General features: G+C 51.3%; 1 protein-coding gene across 4 annotated transcripts in view; it reads left to right on the top strand.

Moving 5' to 3' along the window:
- Nucleotides 1–9101: 9101 nt before the first annotated feature.
- Nucleotides 9102–16511, top strand: part of LOC135921356 (collagen alpha-1(XVIII) chain-like) — an 840088-nt gene continuing 832678 nt past the window's right edge. For all 4 annotated transcript variants that reach the window (XM_065455691.1, XM_065455690.1, XM_065455689.1 and 1 more), the window contains exon 1: nucleotides 9102–9240. The gene's annotated coding sequence lies outside the window, so the exon portion shown is untranslated. The remainder of the gene's footprint in view (nucleotides 9241–16511) is intronic.

The raw sequence follows: 16511 nt of genomic DNA, 5'->3' as shown, positions 1-16511 counted from the left end.
TACATAATTGATGAGTGCGCCGACACGGCAGCATTGACCCAGCCAATGCGGCGAGCAAGTGAGCAGGCTTTTGAAGGCGTGTGCCAAGTGTCTCGGTGCCGGGTTCAGAGACAATGGACGAAGGAAAGGCTATTACTGGCGGCGGAGCACACGGAGCGTCCAAAGAGATGCCGGGCAACGCTTGGATCCAGCCCGTGCAGTGTCTGTTGGCCATGGGAGGCCCCAGATGAACCGTTGAAGCTGAGGGGGAAGGCGGATGACCCAGGATAGCCAGCAGAAGCAGCTGAAGGTACATAATTGATGAGTGCGCTGACACTATAGCAGTGCCGCAGCCAATACTCCGAGCAAGTGAGCAGGCTTTTGAAGGTGTGTGCCAAGTGACTCGGTGCCGGGTTGAGAGATGTTGGACGAAGGAAAGGCTATTCCTGGTGGTGGAGCACACGGAGCGTCCAAAGAGATGCCAAGCAACGCCTGGATCCAGCTCGTGCAGTGTCTGTTGGCCAGGGGAGGCCACAGATGAACGGTTGAAGCTGAGGGGGAAGGCGGATGACCCAGGATAGCCAGCAGCAGCACCTGAAGGTACATAATTGATGAGTGCGCCGACACGGCAGCATTGACCCAGCCAATGCGCCGAGCAAGTGAGCAGGCTTTTGAAGGTGTGTGCCAAGTGACTCGGTGCCGGGTTGAGAGACAATGGACGAAGGAAAGGCTATTCCTTGCGGCGGAGCACATGGAGCATCCAAAGAGATGCCGGACAGTGCCTGGATCCAGCCCGTGCAGTGTCTGTTGTCCAGGGGAGGCCCCAGATAAACCGTTGAAGCTGAGGTCGAAGGCGGATGACCCAGGATAGCCAGCAGCAGCACCTGAAAGTACATATTTCATGAGTGCGCTGACATGGCAGCAGTGCTGCAGCCAATGCGCTGAGCAATGAGCAGGCTTTTGAAGGGGTGTGCCAAGTGACTCATTGCTGGGTTGAGAGACAATGGAGGAAGGAAAGGCTATTCCTTGCGGCGGAGCACATGGAGCATCCAAAGAGATGCCGGACAGCGCCTGGATCCAGCCCGTGCAGTGTCTGTTGTCCAGGGGAGGCCCCAGATAAACCGTTGAAGCTGAGGTCGAAGGCGGATGACCCAGGATAGCCAGCAGCAGCACCTGAAAGTACATATTTCATGAGTGCGCTGACATGGCAGCAGTGCTGCAGCCAATGCGCTGAGCAATGAGCAGGCTTTTGAAGGGGTGTGCCAAGTGTCTCATTGCTGGGTTGAGAGACAATGGAGGAAGGAAAGGGTATTCCTTGCGGCGGAGCACATGGAGCGTCCAAAGAGATGCCAAGCAACGCCTGGATCCAGCCCGTGCAGTGTCTGTTGGCCAGGGGAGGTCCCAGATGAACCGTTGAAGCTGAGGGGGAAGGCGGATGACCCAGGATAGCCAGCAGCAGCACCTGAAGGTACATAATTGATGAGTGCGCTGGCACGGCAGCAGTCCCGCAGCCAATGCGCCGAGCAAGTGAGCCGGCTCTTGGAGGGGTGTGCCAAGTGACTCGGTGCCGGGTTGAGAGACAATGGACGAAGGAAATGCCATTCCTGGCGGCAGAGCAAAGGGAGCGTTCAAAGAGATGCTGTGCAACGCCTGGATCCAGCCCGTGCAGTGTCTGTTGGCCAGGGGAGGGCCCAAATGAACTGTTGAAGCTGAGGGGGAAGGCAGATGACGCAGAATAGCCAGCAGCAGCACCTGAAGGTACATAATTGATGAGTGCGCTGACACTATAGCAGTGCCGCAGCCAATACTCCGAGCAAGTGAGCAGGCTTTTGAAGGGGTGTGGCAAGTGACTCGGTGCCGGGTTGAGAGACAATGGACGAAGGAAAGGCTATTCCTGGCGGCGGAGCACACGGAGCGTCCAAAGAGATGTCCGGCAACGCCTGCATCCAGCCCGTGCAGTGTCTGTTGGCCAGGGGACGCCCGAGATGAGCCGTTGAAGCTGAGGGGGAAGGCGGATGACCCAGGATAGCCAGCAGCAGCACCTGAAGGTACATAATTGATGAGTGCGCTGACACGGCAGCAGCGCCGCAGCCAATGCGCCGAGCAAGTGAGCAGGCTTTTGAAGGGGTGTGCCAAGTGACTCGGTGCCAGGTTAAGAGACAATGGACGAAGGAAAGAATATTCCTGGCGGCGGAGCACACGGAGCGTCCAAAGAGATGCCGGGCAATGCCTGGATCCAGCCTGTGCAGTGTCTGTTGGCCAGGGGAGGCCCCAGATGAACCGTTGAAGCCGAGGGGGAAGGCGGATGACCCAGAATAGGCAGCATCAGCACCTGCAGGTACATAATTGATGAGTGTGCTGACACGGCAGCAGTGCCGCAGCCAATGCGCCGAGCAAGTGAGCAGGCTTTTGAAGGGGTGTGCCAAGTGACTCGTTGCCGGGTTGAGACAATGGACGAAGGATAGGCCATTCCTGGCGGCAGAGCACACGGAGCGTCCAAAGAGATGCCGGGCAAAGCCTGGATCCAGCCCGTGCAGTGTCTGTTGGCCATGGGAGGGCCCAAATGAACTGTTGAAGCTGAGGGGGAAGGCAGGTGACGCAAAATAGCCAGCAGCAGCACCTGAAGGTACATAATTGATGAGTGCGCTGACACTATAGCAGTGCCGCAGCCAATACTCCGAGCAAGTGAGCAGGCTTTTGAAGGCGTGTGCCAAGTGACTCGGTGCTGGGTTGAGAGACAATGGACGAAGAAAAGGCTATTACTGGCGGCGGAGCACACGGAGCGTCCAAAGAGATGCCGGGCAACGCTTGGATCCAGCCCGTGCAGTGTCTGTTGGCCATGGGAGGCCCCAGATGAACCGTTGAAGCTGAGGGGGAAGGCGGATGACCCAGGATAGCCAGCAGCAGCAGCTGAAGGTACATAATTGATGAGTGCCCTGACACGGCAGCAGTGCCGCAGCCAATATGCCGAGGAAGCGAGCAGGCTTTCGAACGGGTATGCCAAGTGACTCGCTGCCGGGTTGAGAGACAATGGACGAAGGAAAGGCTATTCCTTGCGGCGGAGCACATGGAGCATCCAAAGAGTTGCCGGACAGCGCCTGGATCCAGCCCGTGCAGTGTCTGTTGTCCAGGGGAGGCCCCAGATAAACCGTTGAAGCTGAGGTCGAAGGCGGATGACCCAGGATAGCCAGCAGCAGCACCTGAAAGTACATATTTCATGAGTGCGCTGACATGGCAGCAGTGCTGACGCCAATGCGCTGAGCAAAGAGCAGGCTTTTGAAGGGGTGTGCCAAGTGACTCATTGCTGGGTTGAGAGACAATGGAGGAAGGAAAGGGTATTCCTTGCGGCGGAGCACATGGAGCATCCAAAGAGATGCCGGACAGCGCCTGGATCCAGCCCTTGCAGTGTCTGTTGTCCAGGGGAGGCCCCAGATGAACCGTTGAAGCTGAGGGGGAAGGCGGATGACCCAGGATAGCCAGCAGCAGCACCTGAAGGTACATAATTGATGAGTGCGCTCACACGGCAGCAGTGCCGCAGCCAATGCGCCGTGCAAGTGAGCAGGCTTTTGAAGGGGTGTGGCAAGTGACTCGGTGCTGGGTTGAGAGACAATGGACTAAGGAAAGGCTATTCCTGTCGGCGAAGCACACTGAGCGTCCAAACAGATGCCGGGCAACGCCAGGATCCAGCGCGTGCTGTGTATGTTGGCCAGGGGAGGCCCCAGAAGAACCGTTGAAACTGAGGGGGAAGGTGCATGATCCAGGATAGCCAGCAGCAGCACCTGAAGGTACATAATTGATGAGGGCGCTGACACGGTAGCAGTGCCGCAGCCAATGTGCCGAGCGAGTGAGCAGGCTTTTGAAGGGGTTTGCCAAGTGACTCGGTGCCGGGTTGAGAGACATTGGATGAAGGAAAGGCTATTCCTGGCGGAGAAGCACACTGAGCGTCCAAACAGATGCCGGGCAACGCCAGGATCCAGCGCGTGCTGTGTCTGTTGGCCAGGGGAAGCCCCAGATGAACCGTTGAAGCTGAGGGGGAAGGCGGATGACCCAGGATAGCCAGCAGCAGCAACTGAAGGTACATAATTGATGAGTGCGCCGACATGGCAGCAGTGCCACAGCCAATGCGCCGAGCAAGTGAGCAGGCTTTTGACGGGGTGTGACAAGTGACTCGGTGCCAGGTTAAGAGACAATGGACGAAGGAAAGAATATTCCTGGCGGCGGAGCACACGGAGCGTCCAAAGTGATGCCGGGCAACGCCTGGATCCAGCCTGTGCAGTGTCTGTTGGCCAGGCGAGGCCCCAGATGAACCGTTGAAGCCGAGGGGGAAGGCGGATGACCCAGAATAGGCAGCATCAGCACCTGCAGGTACATAATTGATGAGTGCGCCGACATGGCAGCAGTGCCGCAGCCAATGCGCCGTGCAAGTGAGCAGGCTTTTGAAGGGGTGTGGCAAGTGACTCGGTGCTGGGTTGAGAGACAATGGACTAAGGAAAGGCTATTCCTGTCGGCGAAGCACACTGAGCGTCCAAACAGATACCGGGCAACGCCAGGATCCAGCGCGTGCTGTGTATGTTGGCCAGGGGAGGCCCCAGAAGAACCGTTGAAACTGAGGGGGAAGGCGCATGATCCAGGATAGCCAGCAGCAGCACCTGAAGGTACATAATTGATGAGTGCGCTGACACGGCAGCAGTGCCGCAGCCAATGCGCCGAGCAAGTGAGCCGGCTCTTGGAGGGGTGTGCCAAGTGACTCGTTGCCGGGTTGAGACAATGGACGAAGGATAGGCCATTCCTGGCGGCAGAGCACAGGGAGCGTTCAAAGAGATGCTGTGCAACGCCTGGATCCAGCCCGTGCAGTGTCTGTTGGCCAGGGGAGGCCCCAGATGAACCGTTGAAGCCGACGCGGAAGGCGGATGACCCAGGATAGCCAGCAGCAGCACCTAAAGGTACATAATTGATGAGTGCGCTGACACGGCAGGAGCGCCGCAGCCAATGCGCCGAGTAAGTGAGCAGGCTTTTGAAGGGGTGTGGCAAGTGACTCGGTGCCGGGTTGAGAGACAATGGACGAAGGAAAGGCTATTCCTGTCGGCGAAGCACACGGAGCGTCCAACCAGATGCCGGGCAACGCCAGGATCCAGCGCGTGCTGTGTATGTTGGCCAGGGGAGGCCCCAGAAGAACCGTTGAAACTGAGGGGGAAGGCGCATGACCGAGGATAGCCAGCAGCAGCACCTGAAGGTACATAATTGATGAGTGCGCTGACACAGCAGCACTGGCGCAGCCCAATGTGCCGAGCAAGTCTTCATACGGCATTGCAAGTGTTTATATGCTACCCGCCGTGGTGGCTCAGTGGCTATGGTGTTAGGCTGCTGAGCACGAGGTGGCGGGATGTAATCCCGGCCATGGCGGCCGCATTTCGATGTGGGCTAAATGCGAAAACACCCGTGTTCTTAGATTTTGGTGCACGGTCAAGAGCCTCAGGTGGTGGAAATTTCCGGAGTCCCGCACTACGGCGTGCCTCATTATAAGAAAGTTGTTTTGGCACGTAAAATCCCAATTTTTTTTTTGTCTTCATATGGTAAAAAGCGTTCATGGCAAATACATCTAGCACTCTCAGAAGCCTGCAGCATGCCATTCAGAAGTTCAAGTTTCTGCCTTTTTTTTAGTCAATTGTTTTCTATATTGCTATTTTTTTAGTTCTTGAATACGCCAAGGTGACCATAAAATAAAATTTCGATGCGTAATTCAATTTTTTACTTGTTTGCAGAGCACCACAGTCATTGCTGTCCACTGTAAAAAGTAAGGAGTTCGTCGGGAAATGCAAAAGATATATTTATAGAACTTTTCATCACCAGAAGTATTTGTAATCAACTGGACCTATATACAGCCTGTCCCCATATAATGTCTCTCGCAGCAAGGCTTTTCATCGTGTCAGTAAACAATGGGAGGTATTTGCTTTCTTTGATCATGTACCTTATCTTCACTCCTGAAATGCTTCGAAAGGGAAATGAAAGGCAAGCGATGTTATAAGAAAATGTGCTGACGCAGACATTGCAGTTTGCTCCACAGATTTGGCTTTTTTATTCACTTCGCCGAAGTACGCCGAAGCAAGCAAGCCCCGTGAAACACATCTCAGCGGCGAACACTGCTGGCGGGATGCAAAACAAAGACTACTTGCACACTCGTTGCGGCAACGGTACCACGAATGACCGCACAATGGCCTGAAGTCATTAACGATGGGACTTACCTGCTCATCTACTAGATGGGGAACTTTTCTAATGTTGCCCACGTGCACGATGACAACATTTACAGTTTAACTGTATATCCAATCTTCAACACACCGCGTAACCAGCTCCCCGGCAGCCGCGTTCCCGCCGCATCCGACGCATGGCGACGCTGCCGCACCGCGACGAGATACGCATGCACGTTCATCGCGTGGACAGGCGCCGGCAGATGTGCGCGCGCCGCCGTCGGGCGTGCGACCGCAGAACTCTCTTCTGTTTCAGTATTTTTTCCCTTTCCCCGCCGGACAGCTGACGCGGCCCACATATAAGGGCACGCGACGGTTCTTTTCCGCTACACGCGTAACGCTGTATTTTTTACATTGCGTTGCGCGCGAGAAGCCCAGTACATGTTACAGTGCACATTGAAAGTAGGTTTTACGGTAGCTGAAATGTCCATATACGCATGTGACATCTGCATTTGGATTTCGGGGTACCAACACAAACATTTGCGCGGACAGCCCAAGGCGCAATCTCCACTCGAAGGCCACTTATCGACGCTTGGTCCACTTTTATCAGCGGAAAAATCTGCCTTCATGCTTTTCCTGGGAGTGAGTTGGAAGTCAACACCCCTGACTCTGAATATTAGAGTGCATACAATTCGTGGTGCCACTATAGATAGTGTTCAATTCCTGGGCGTCACCATCGACAGCAGGCAACTATGGCGACGTGCAGTTGAAAGTGTTTTGGCTGCATCAGTGCAAAGAGTCAACGAACTTCTTCGCATGGCAAGTGTACGTTGGAAAAACAATCCTACGTCCATGCTTAAACTGAACGCTGCACTAATAACAAATCGCCTTCTTTATAAGCTGCCGCTGATATCACCGCCACCAACTCAATTCGAGGGCTTGGAGGCAATGCACGGAAGGGGACTTCGCTTGACGATGGGAGTTCTTCAGGCGGCTTCAAACAAGAAAGTTAGTAATGAAGCGGACTCTCATCCACTGCGCCTTTTGGCATCTCAAGCCTTGCTGAGGCTGCTATTGAGGCTGGGCCGGTGCCCCGCAGGCGCAGCACTTCTTCGGCGGCTAAGAGTAAGAACTCGTTCCCATTTCCATGCGATGCGGAACACCTTCCAACTTTTGGGATTACAATGGGCTAAACGGGGTCGCCTCGACCTGCCAAGTTCGTTTTCGGACGATGTTACCTGCAGCCTCAGTCTATCACACCTTCCGGCGAAATGCACCATTTCAACCGCCGAAGCAAAGTTTCTTGAGCTGGACCATTTGAGCACAGCGTTTTAAAGCCACCTACAGGTGTACACAGACGGGTCGGTGTGCCCACAGACAGCTGCGCAGCGGCATTCTGCGTACCCTCCCTTAATGGGTCATGGTCTGGTCGCCTGGATAGCGTAGTTTTGTCTACAGCAGCGGAACGCGCCACAGTTACCGCGGCTTTCCGTAACCTACGCCCCTATACTGCACGAGACGTTGGAGTGCTGACGGACTTAAAGTAGCATTACAACGATTACACCATAGCCTACCTAGAGAGAAGTTTGCAAGGCAATATCTGGGACTCAATAAAAATCTAATGAACAAGGGATTTAACGCAACATTTCACTGGATCCCATTCTACGTATGAATTGAAGTAAATGAGAAAGCTGACGCTTGCACATATAGCGATAACATACGTCCCAAAAGTTAGCGTGCGAATTATTTATGAGAGCTCTAACGATGCAACCCGCAATCACTTTAGTGCGATCCACAAGACTGAATCGTCCTAAACCGACCCATTGACTTACTCGCGAAGAAGTAACGCTGTTGTATCGTATCAGAATCGACTCCGCGTACACCCCGGCATTCAAGACTAAAAGTCACGCCTCTCCGCGCCATGGGACATTTGTGTTAGCTTCTGAAACTTCATCTGCGGCACTTTCACTCTAGCCTTTATCTCTGTTTTCATCTTGTGATAATTTTGAGCCTACGCTATACCTTAATGTCAACGTCACCTTGTGTTCAATGAAGAAAGAAAGAAAAAAAAGAGAAATTGATATATGCAGAACAATCTTAAAACGGCTGCACCCTTTGGGTGCTCTCCCGTCTCTCTACTTCGGTCGACCTGACCGCCCGCTCTTTGCGATGCTAGAATAAACAAGTTGTTCTGTTAGCAGTCGACTCATGCTTTGCTGGGACCTTCGGATGCTTCCAGTGTGCCCCAGGCCGCCAGGCCAACGCTACCCTTGGGGCTTGCGACCCATTTTAAACAACGGGCGCCAACGGTCCGATTGCAACAACGGGGGTCAGCACTGAGGTTCCAACAGGGTGTATATTTGTCCCACAACAATAATCGCCATCTGCCTAGCTTGCGTTTCCTTTCTTGAAAACTCGGCGCTCGCTACTTTCCTGTCGAGAATGCTACGTCACACTGATGACGCGCGTGCCGTTCGTGACTGGGAAGTACCGGGCTCGCAGCGTTAAAGAAAGGAAACGCGGGCAAGAAAGATGACGATTATTGTTGTGGGAGAAATATACACCCTAAAGGGTGTAGCCGTTTTTAGAGTGAAGTCATCAGCAGCAGAGGTTAAAGTGCATCAATAGATCCAAGAAACTGCTCTGTTTAGGCTGTTTAATTTGGTATGGCCACTGTCTCTGCTCAAGACAGCACTTGCAGCTGCCAGCAGGAGACATGGGCGAGTCGCGTCTCAGTGAGCGGAACCGGGGTCCGCCGTGCGCACGAATAGGCCCGTGCACGGCGATGACTAAGCACCTAGGGTCCTACGGTCCCCGAGCGCCTCCGTCTGGGCCGCGCGTGAGGAGGCGCTGGCGACCCTCCTCCTCGGGCTGCAGTGCGCGGCCGGTGGCGCCGCCCCTCCGCGCGCGCGCACTGCTCGGGCCCGCCCCTCGTGGCGGCGGTCGTCCTCGCTGCTGCCACTCGCGCGGGCGGCTTCAAGCGGCACTACACGTGTGGGCCACTGTTGCTGGCCTTGTGCGGCAGAGCGGAACCACTTCGGGAACCTCGTGGCTGCTCCGATTGGGACGCCGGCGGGTGAGCTCGCTCTTCCCTGTCAACCATGCGCTTGAGTGAAGCTATTTACGAAGGGTTATTACTAGGGCTAATGAACGAAAAAAGCCAACAGTCCCAGCCGACTTAATGACAGTTGGCTTGTTTCGTGAAGTGCGCAAAAGAAAGACTGAAAAAAAAAGCCCCACAGAAAGTGCGAAAGTCCCTCATGATAAAACATCAATAATTTTGCTGTGTCATTCCTTATGCGTTGACTACACAAATTTCCTCGGAGATTGTCAGACGCGCGCACAGAAGTATGAGCCTACTGTTAAATCATAGATCTCCCTACTATGATTCGATGCCGCTACGACGTGAGCACTGCGTGATAAAGTGTGATTATGCACATGTGTCGTGCACTTTACTCGCTCCTCTCGACAGAATGAAAGCGGTTTGCTGTTCATGCCGGTGCCTTCATAACTGCAAGCGACTCCGTGTGTTCACGAGCCCACTCAGTCCAACCTCTGCTGCAGACGAGCTGTGACCGGCACTCTTTTGAAGGATGCATGTCATCCTCAAGAATACACCTCCTCAACTGTATTTTATCACGAGGGCAAACATCACCTTGCACACCTACGCGAATTCGTGTAAAATGTCATCCGAAAGCAGCAAATTTCTTACATCGCATGCCTCCGATGAGCAGGTAAACAGCAGCGTTAATAAGACTTACTTCCACTCAATTTTTGTGCTCCGTTTTTTGCAGAATTACGGGCAATTGAAAATTTTCGCGCTTCATACACGCGCGGATGATATTTAGATAGAAATACGCACCATTCATTTGCCGGAACAAGTTGCGGTAAGGTTAAATTGTGGAACGTCTGCTGCCCGAACCTCAATCACATAGTCGAAAGCGCAACAAGAAAAAAAAAAGTACTTTCACTGGTGCGAGTATTCAAGGCAGCGCACTCGCGACCTCCGCTCATCGGCTCAATCCGGAAGGCAGAATAGAAAACGGACACAGAAGTATAATAGCCACCACATGGCCGGCCTAGCTGGCTGTTAGCCAAACCTAGTTGAGCTAACCGGAATACATTAGCCTGGTCCTGTCGCGCGGCGGCAGAAGTAGCAGCTGGAAGCTATCGTGTGGTACTCTCTGCGCGCGAAACTGCAAAGTTGCCATTTAGTCACTCTTGCTGAGTTGATCGTGTTGAATTTCTTCGATGCTCTTTTACTGTAGGCGGAGAAAGTGTAGAGGCATCGTGTTAGACCTGTGATTTGCGTACTGGGCATTGCACCCTCGCAAGTTACGAAAGTCGGCGCTCAGCAGGCCACTTCAACTCAATCATTTCCGTAACCCCGGAGGGTAGTCCAATCTTTTCTGTACGCGGTTTGTTCGTGCTCGTCTCTCTTTCTTCATATCTCCCCCTTCCGCTCTCTTTTTATCCCCCTTAAACCTACCCTCTTGCAGGGTAGCCAACCGAAAGTACCTTTGGTTAACCTCCCTGCCTTTCTATGCATCCTTTTCTCTTTCTTCTCTGGTGTCTAGGGTGTGTTCTTTTTTAAGCGTAGTTTGCTTACCTCGCTGGCGTATAGAGCGGATCGTTGGTTCCTCGCCTGACAGGCACGCGAGCTAGGCTCCAGAATACAACACTGAATGTAACCGACTATACAGTGTTGGTGTGCGCAGCGATGTTTTGAGTAATAAAACAATAAATTACAACACATAACCAGTACATATTGCGTTGGCTCATAGGTATTTACAAAGTACGCAGAACTGCCTCTTAATGCAGTTGTAGCTAAGCTACGAATATGGCGTCAAACTACTTCATCAGTGCTCATGTGTCGGGAACGGACACCTAATATGTTCTCTGAAACACCGATATTGCTTTCTACAACGTATGAGCAAAGTATTGAGCCATTTCTCCAATGACTATAGGAAAGTAAGAGGTCTCAGGAGGGATCATTCAACGAAATACGTAGGCAAGATGGGTGAACAAACGTAAATATTTGAGCCAGAAATACTGAAGCTGAGTGTAAACGGAAAATGTTTGCAGAATGCTCACGTAATAAATGGCAGGGAAGTGAGTAGAACGTTTTACAATTACGGGACCTGAATGAAGGGACCGCTATCGGCCGGGCGTACAAGAGACGGCAACTTGAGAGTAGGTTTTTTGGTACGAAACGCCGCCAGATGACGCTGTTTGTAAAACTCATTAGGATCTTTACCGGCTTCGCAATACCGAATTTTTCTTCCACGATATTCTGCAGGAAATGGGGAGAATTTTGATCGACAGAAGGTCGATTACGCTGCAAATTATAATGGTAAAGTCGTCGTACACACCAGCTCGAGTCAAGCGACCCAATCTTATGTTATACGATAAAGCAGAAAAGAACCTTTCTTCTTTCACAAATAGGCACCTTACTCCTACAATGCAGAAAGCTCTGCTGAGAACTTTGCTGCGTTATACCTAGAATGGGAGCACAAATTCTATGCAAAATTTGTTTCTTAGTGTTTGAATACCGTGGAAAGTATGTGTCGTCCCTTCCATTTTTAATGTATTGCTTTTATTTCTCCGGTCTCTGTGCCAAGAAATAGTAGCTGATGGAATCGTGTTTATTATTCAAAAAATCAGCGAGACACTTACAGATGGGGAAAACAAATAACGGGGCCTGTATTCGCAAAATAAAGTAATTATGGTATAACTGCTCCTAAGTGGAAATGACATACTAGTCGGGATGACGCGCACATTATTTGCCAACCGATGGAAAAGAGGTCTTAATACTAATGAAAAGCTTTATGAATTCCGCATGGTACATTGGTGGGCTATTTGGTACTTCCCTTTACACAACATTTGTGAATTCGGCCTTAGAAGCAGAGGGAGTCTTGGGCCTCGATAATGCAATGATTGTTATTTTGTTTTTTTCTTTTTAGGCGCCAGCAGAGCAGCTCCTAAGATTCAGTGCGGCCGAAATACGCGAGCCTGGGTTAGAATTGGCCCTTGACACACTGAGGGGGAAATATCGGGTAATTGTTCCACTTCGTGACCCGAGGCTGGTCCCTATGCACAAAAAAGTTATTACCCTAAAATTGTTCGTAAGAGCAAATGCCAGCCAATCGGCCAATCAAGTGCTAACGTAAGCCAGACTCTGGGGCCGAATTCACGAAGCTTTTGTTGGTAAGTGTTCGTTGCCATCAGCCGGTAGCCTTCGTTAATAAGGTGTCCGGCAACAGAGCTGGCCCGAATGTGCTCTGACGAACTATTGTGACTGAATACCTTTTTTTGTGTGTGTGTGCGTGAATATGAGTCCTGATTCCTGCGCCCGCAACAGTGGCTGTACTTACAAAGCTTTCTTTTGTTTGTCGGAATTGATGAGGATTTACGAGATTCCTTCGCTAGTAACACATTCTGTATCACCATTGGCTACCGCCTCTTAGAAACCTATCCACTGTATAAGCGATGTGCATACGATCCGGGATACATTTATGGATAATTAGTCAGCTTTCACCACACTACAGCCTTGCTTCCAATAACATGTCGAGCTGCGCAGCTGCCCATGCGAGCGCTAGTAAAATTCCGAACTTTGGTGCATTGAGCCTATTGCGTGCGTGTTGTCCCTCAAGTTACCACACTTTCATGGGCGCGCACTCGCCACGTGTCGGATGGCCATCGACCTTACGGGGAAGCCACCTTGCCCTTTTGATTGGCGATCTCGAGTCGAAGCGGCGTCACTGAAGGTCGTTGAAACGAGAATACGTGTAGCAAGTTTCGTTGGAAGGCGCTCAGAGCTGCCCGACAAAGTAAACTGTGTGCAGTAAATTAGCACAATAGGTGCACGGCGATCAACCAGTGGTGGTTCGGAACCGAAGCTAACGTGGCTGTTTCGTTTTTCGAACTGTGCGCTTTTTTTCGTCTGTCTCCTGAGATTTCAATTAGTGTCTTCCGATAGGCGGTGTACCTAGCACCGAAAGTTCTTTTAAGAAAAAAACACAGCAGTCTGCACAGAAAGTGTTCATTTGGACCACGTTACTCAGGAGCACATTATCGATGAGGCAGGGGCTAGAGGAAGGGAATTGGCGACAAGGAAGGAAAAAAAAGAGATGAGAAGCCCCCTAACAAGCTAGTTTGATATATGTAGTATTTCTGCTGGATTTCGTTTACTCTTTACATAAAAAAGTAAATAACACAGAACGGAGATTCGACACAGAGTGAACGCATAGGATCGTCGCGTAGTTCTTTCACTGTGTGTCCCCCGTCTTTCCTCTGTTTATTTCTTAGTAAGCTATAGCATAGAGAAATGAATACAACAATAGCGGACACTCCCATAGAGCACAGCGGCCGAATTGACTACAGCGCACTAAGCTGTGGGTGTTAAAACCTGAAGCACACATCCGGTTTCGGTTTTGTGCGCGCGTGTTTTGAATACTAGCTGGTGCACGTCACGCCTGCTCCGTTTTTTTTTTGCTTTTGCAGCAAATATTTATTTATATATTTATTTTTATTTAATAAATATTTATTTGCAAATCATTTTATTAAGAAAAATTGATTGCGAACGATCTTCACAAGCCTCCATTGAATATGTGCCACGTGCAATTTCATAAAGACGCAAGACACCTTGTGAAATGAGGAAAAATTAATGTTTATTTTATTATTTGTAAATGCTCGTCGCGGGCTTTTTGTGCATTCATCCGGAGTTTTGGCACCAGGTAAGGAGCAGTAGTTTCCGCACGAAGCTCCACCAGACGACGTGAGCTGGAAAAATTACAAGCGTCATTTTGGTAATAACATGCAAGAATAATGCCTGTAGAGGCGAAGCGTGCGAAAGTGGTGAGTGGGCGGCATTACAAACAAAAGCAGTTCGTATTTACACACCCGGCTTAGAAAATACCCGACTCATCCCAAGCAATACCGTACATACCACAAACATTCTAATTCCAAGCATTCTCCTCTTCCTAATACTTATTTCTTGCACTTTCATAGCACGAATGCGCGGGCAATGGCGCGTTTCCCGAACTTGGCTACGACCGACGCGATAGTACGCTACGAATACACAGAGGTGGCCACAACACAGGCTCTCAACCAGAGCATGCTGGACGCTGTTGCACCTCAGGGCGATCCCTCCGTTAGCAACGCGTTTGTTGCATTGGTAGGCGATCCCACTGCAAGCGACCTGTCTCTTGCGTAGTCCAGGGTAGCGTACTTTACTGCTGCCGAGAAGTAGTGGCGCCTGCCTTTCGAAGCTCGACCGACCTTTCCTTATTGGGTAGCGTGGCGTTGTCGGCGAGCTGCAGGCATCCGGTAGACCATGGCGACCGAGCAAGGGCGAGACGACGATTTGCTAGTGCGAAACTTGCACTGTTTATTCAAAGGTAGTTGAAAGAAAATAAGAAAAGCATGATGTATCAAGTATGAAGTCTCTCACAAGTACATTTCGGAGCCCCTTAAATAGGCTCTCTACAATCGTGTGGGCGGGATCTTGCTTTCGTTGATCACGCATGACAGGCACAGAGAGAAGACCCCTCCTCCAGCAATACCAAGCACGGGAAGGAGAAGTCGATCCTCGTTTCGACGAATCCGGGGAGAGGGTTGGGTGAGTGACCTCTCCGGTAGCGTGGGGTCCGGCCATGAGAAGGGAAGGGGATGACGTCACACCCACGGTGCCCGACCAAGTTGAGAGGGGAAGGGGATGACGTCTCACCCACGGTGTCCGACCAAGTTGAAAGGGGAAGGGGATGACGTCTCACCCATGGTGCCCGACCGATTTGAGAGGGGAAGGGGATGACGTATGGCCCTTGGCGTCTGGCCATACCTAACAGACTCTCCGCTGGGGGAGGAAGATCCCGACGTGTAGGGGCCAGCAGCCGCTGTACGAGGGATCGGCGTTTTCGTTCAGGATTCTCCGTAGAGGTCACGAACCCTTTGTTCGTAGCAGGTAGATTCCGGGGAGTGGTCATCCGTCCTCGTGGCGCTCTTGTGACATTTCTCCCTAGTCCGGTCTGGTGAAGTTGGTCTTGCAAGCAGGTCTGGCCATTTGTCGTCTCCTGCGTGGGCAAGCAATCACCACAGAACAGTGCCGGACCCACAACCACAAAGCAGCGAGCACAAGGCCACTCTCCCCCAAGACACACTCGGCTTTTAACAAAAACGAAAACCCGCTACACCTTTCCCATTTCCAACGCGCGTCCTCCCCCCTTCAACACTAAAAACAGCCATTTCTTGAAAGCGTTAGGACGTGGTTATTAAAATCAGCTAACAATCGGCTTCACTTCGGGAACATATGAGTGCACGAAAGAAAAAAAAAAGCCACGGAAACCCGGATGCGTATGAGGTTTCGATACTCTAGGGGCAACGACTTAAACCGTCGGCATTGCCGTTAAGCTCACCCTTCATGAACCAGCGATATAGCAAGCTGGCTTCTGCATCGCCCAAACTATACGAACCTCATGTTTCCAACCTATCGCAGTGGCGTACTTATCGCACGTATTGGTGCCACTGAACAGTCTGGCCATCTTCACAAGCACGCAATCACAAGCGCGCTAGCCTTGTGGTAACTATTCAGAACGCGTACTTGCGTCGTAGGCAAACTTTTCATTACGCCGACTCACGTTTCTTCCTTTAGTCCCTACAGGACTCGTAGCTTAAACGAGCATCTAAAATTGCTTAATTTACGCAGTCCGCAGAACTCCTAACAAATTGCGTCTGCTAATAACTCGTTCTACGCACGCTCACTAGAGAAGTCAGAATACGGCTGCCCTCAACACACACGAGCAACCCAGTCATAATTCTGCTTCCTTCCGTCCACACAGGACACGCGCTAATGGAACTAAGAACGCTTCTCGGTGCAAATCATGCACCCACTGAAAACTTACGCGCTTAACCTTAGAAATAAAAACGCATAAAAAGAAGAAGGTTAACTGAAACACACACGCGTTACCATAGGCCTCTCAACGATAACCTTGACACTCAGGTTACTTACCCACAAAAATGAAAGCCTATCTACTTATTAATGAACACCTCGCGATACTACGCGTTTACAAAAAACGGCGTCTTTCAAATCTCGAGCTGCTCTAACAAAACACAAACAGAGCTCATACCTTACATATTGAAAGAAACTGTAGTCTCAAATCGCGAAAATTTCCAAATGTCCAAAAATAAAACAAAACACTTCATTTCTACGGAAGCTCCCTTGGTCTCCCCGTTTCAAACGTTTTTTGACTGACTCATACTTTGAGCCGTACTCGAGGGGGTGGCGGACCGAAAGCTACTCTGGCTACGGAGGAACAACAAAAGGGCTGACTCACTATCAGCTCCCCCAAG

The sequence above is a fragment of the Dermacentor albipictus genome, unplaced genomic scaffold, assembly GCF_038994185.2.
Source record: "Dermacentor albipictus isolate Rhodes 1998 colony unplaced genomic scaffold, USDA_Dalb.pri_finalv2 scaffold_12, whole genome shotgun sequence".
Classification (NCBI taxonomy): Eukaryota; Metazoa; Arthropoda; class Arachnida; order Ixodida; family Ixodidae; genus Dermacentor; species Dermacentor albipictus.
The sequence above is the reverse complement of the archived record's forward strand: the minus strand, read 5'-3'. Positions and strand labels throughout refer to the sequence as shown.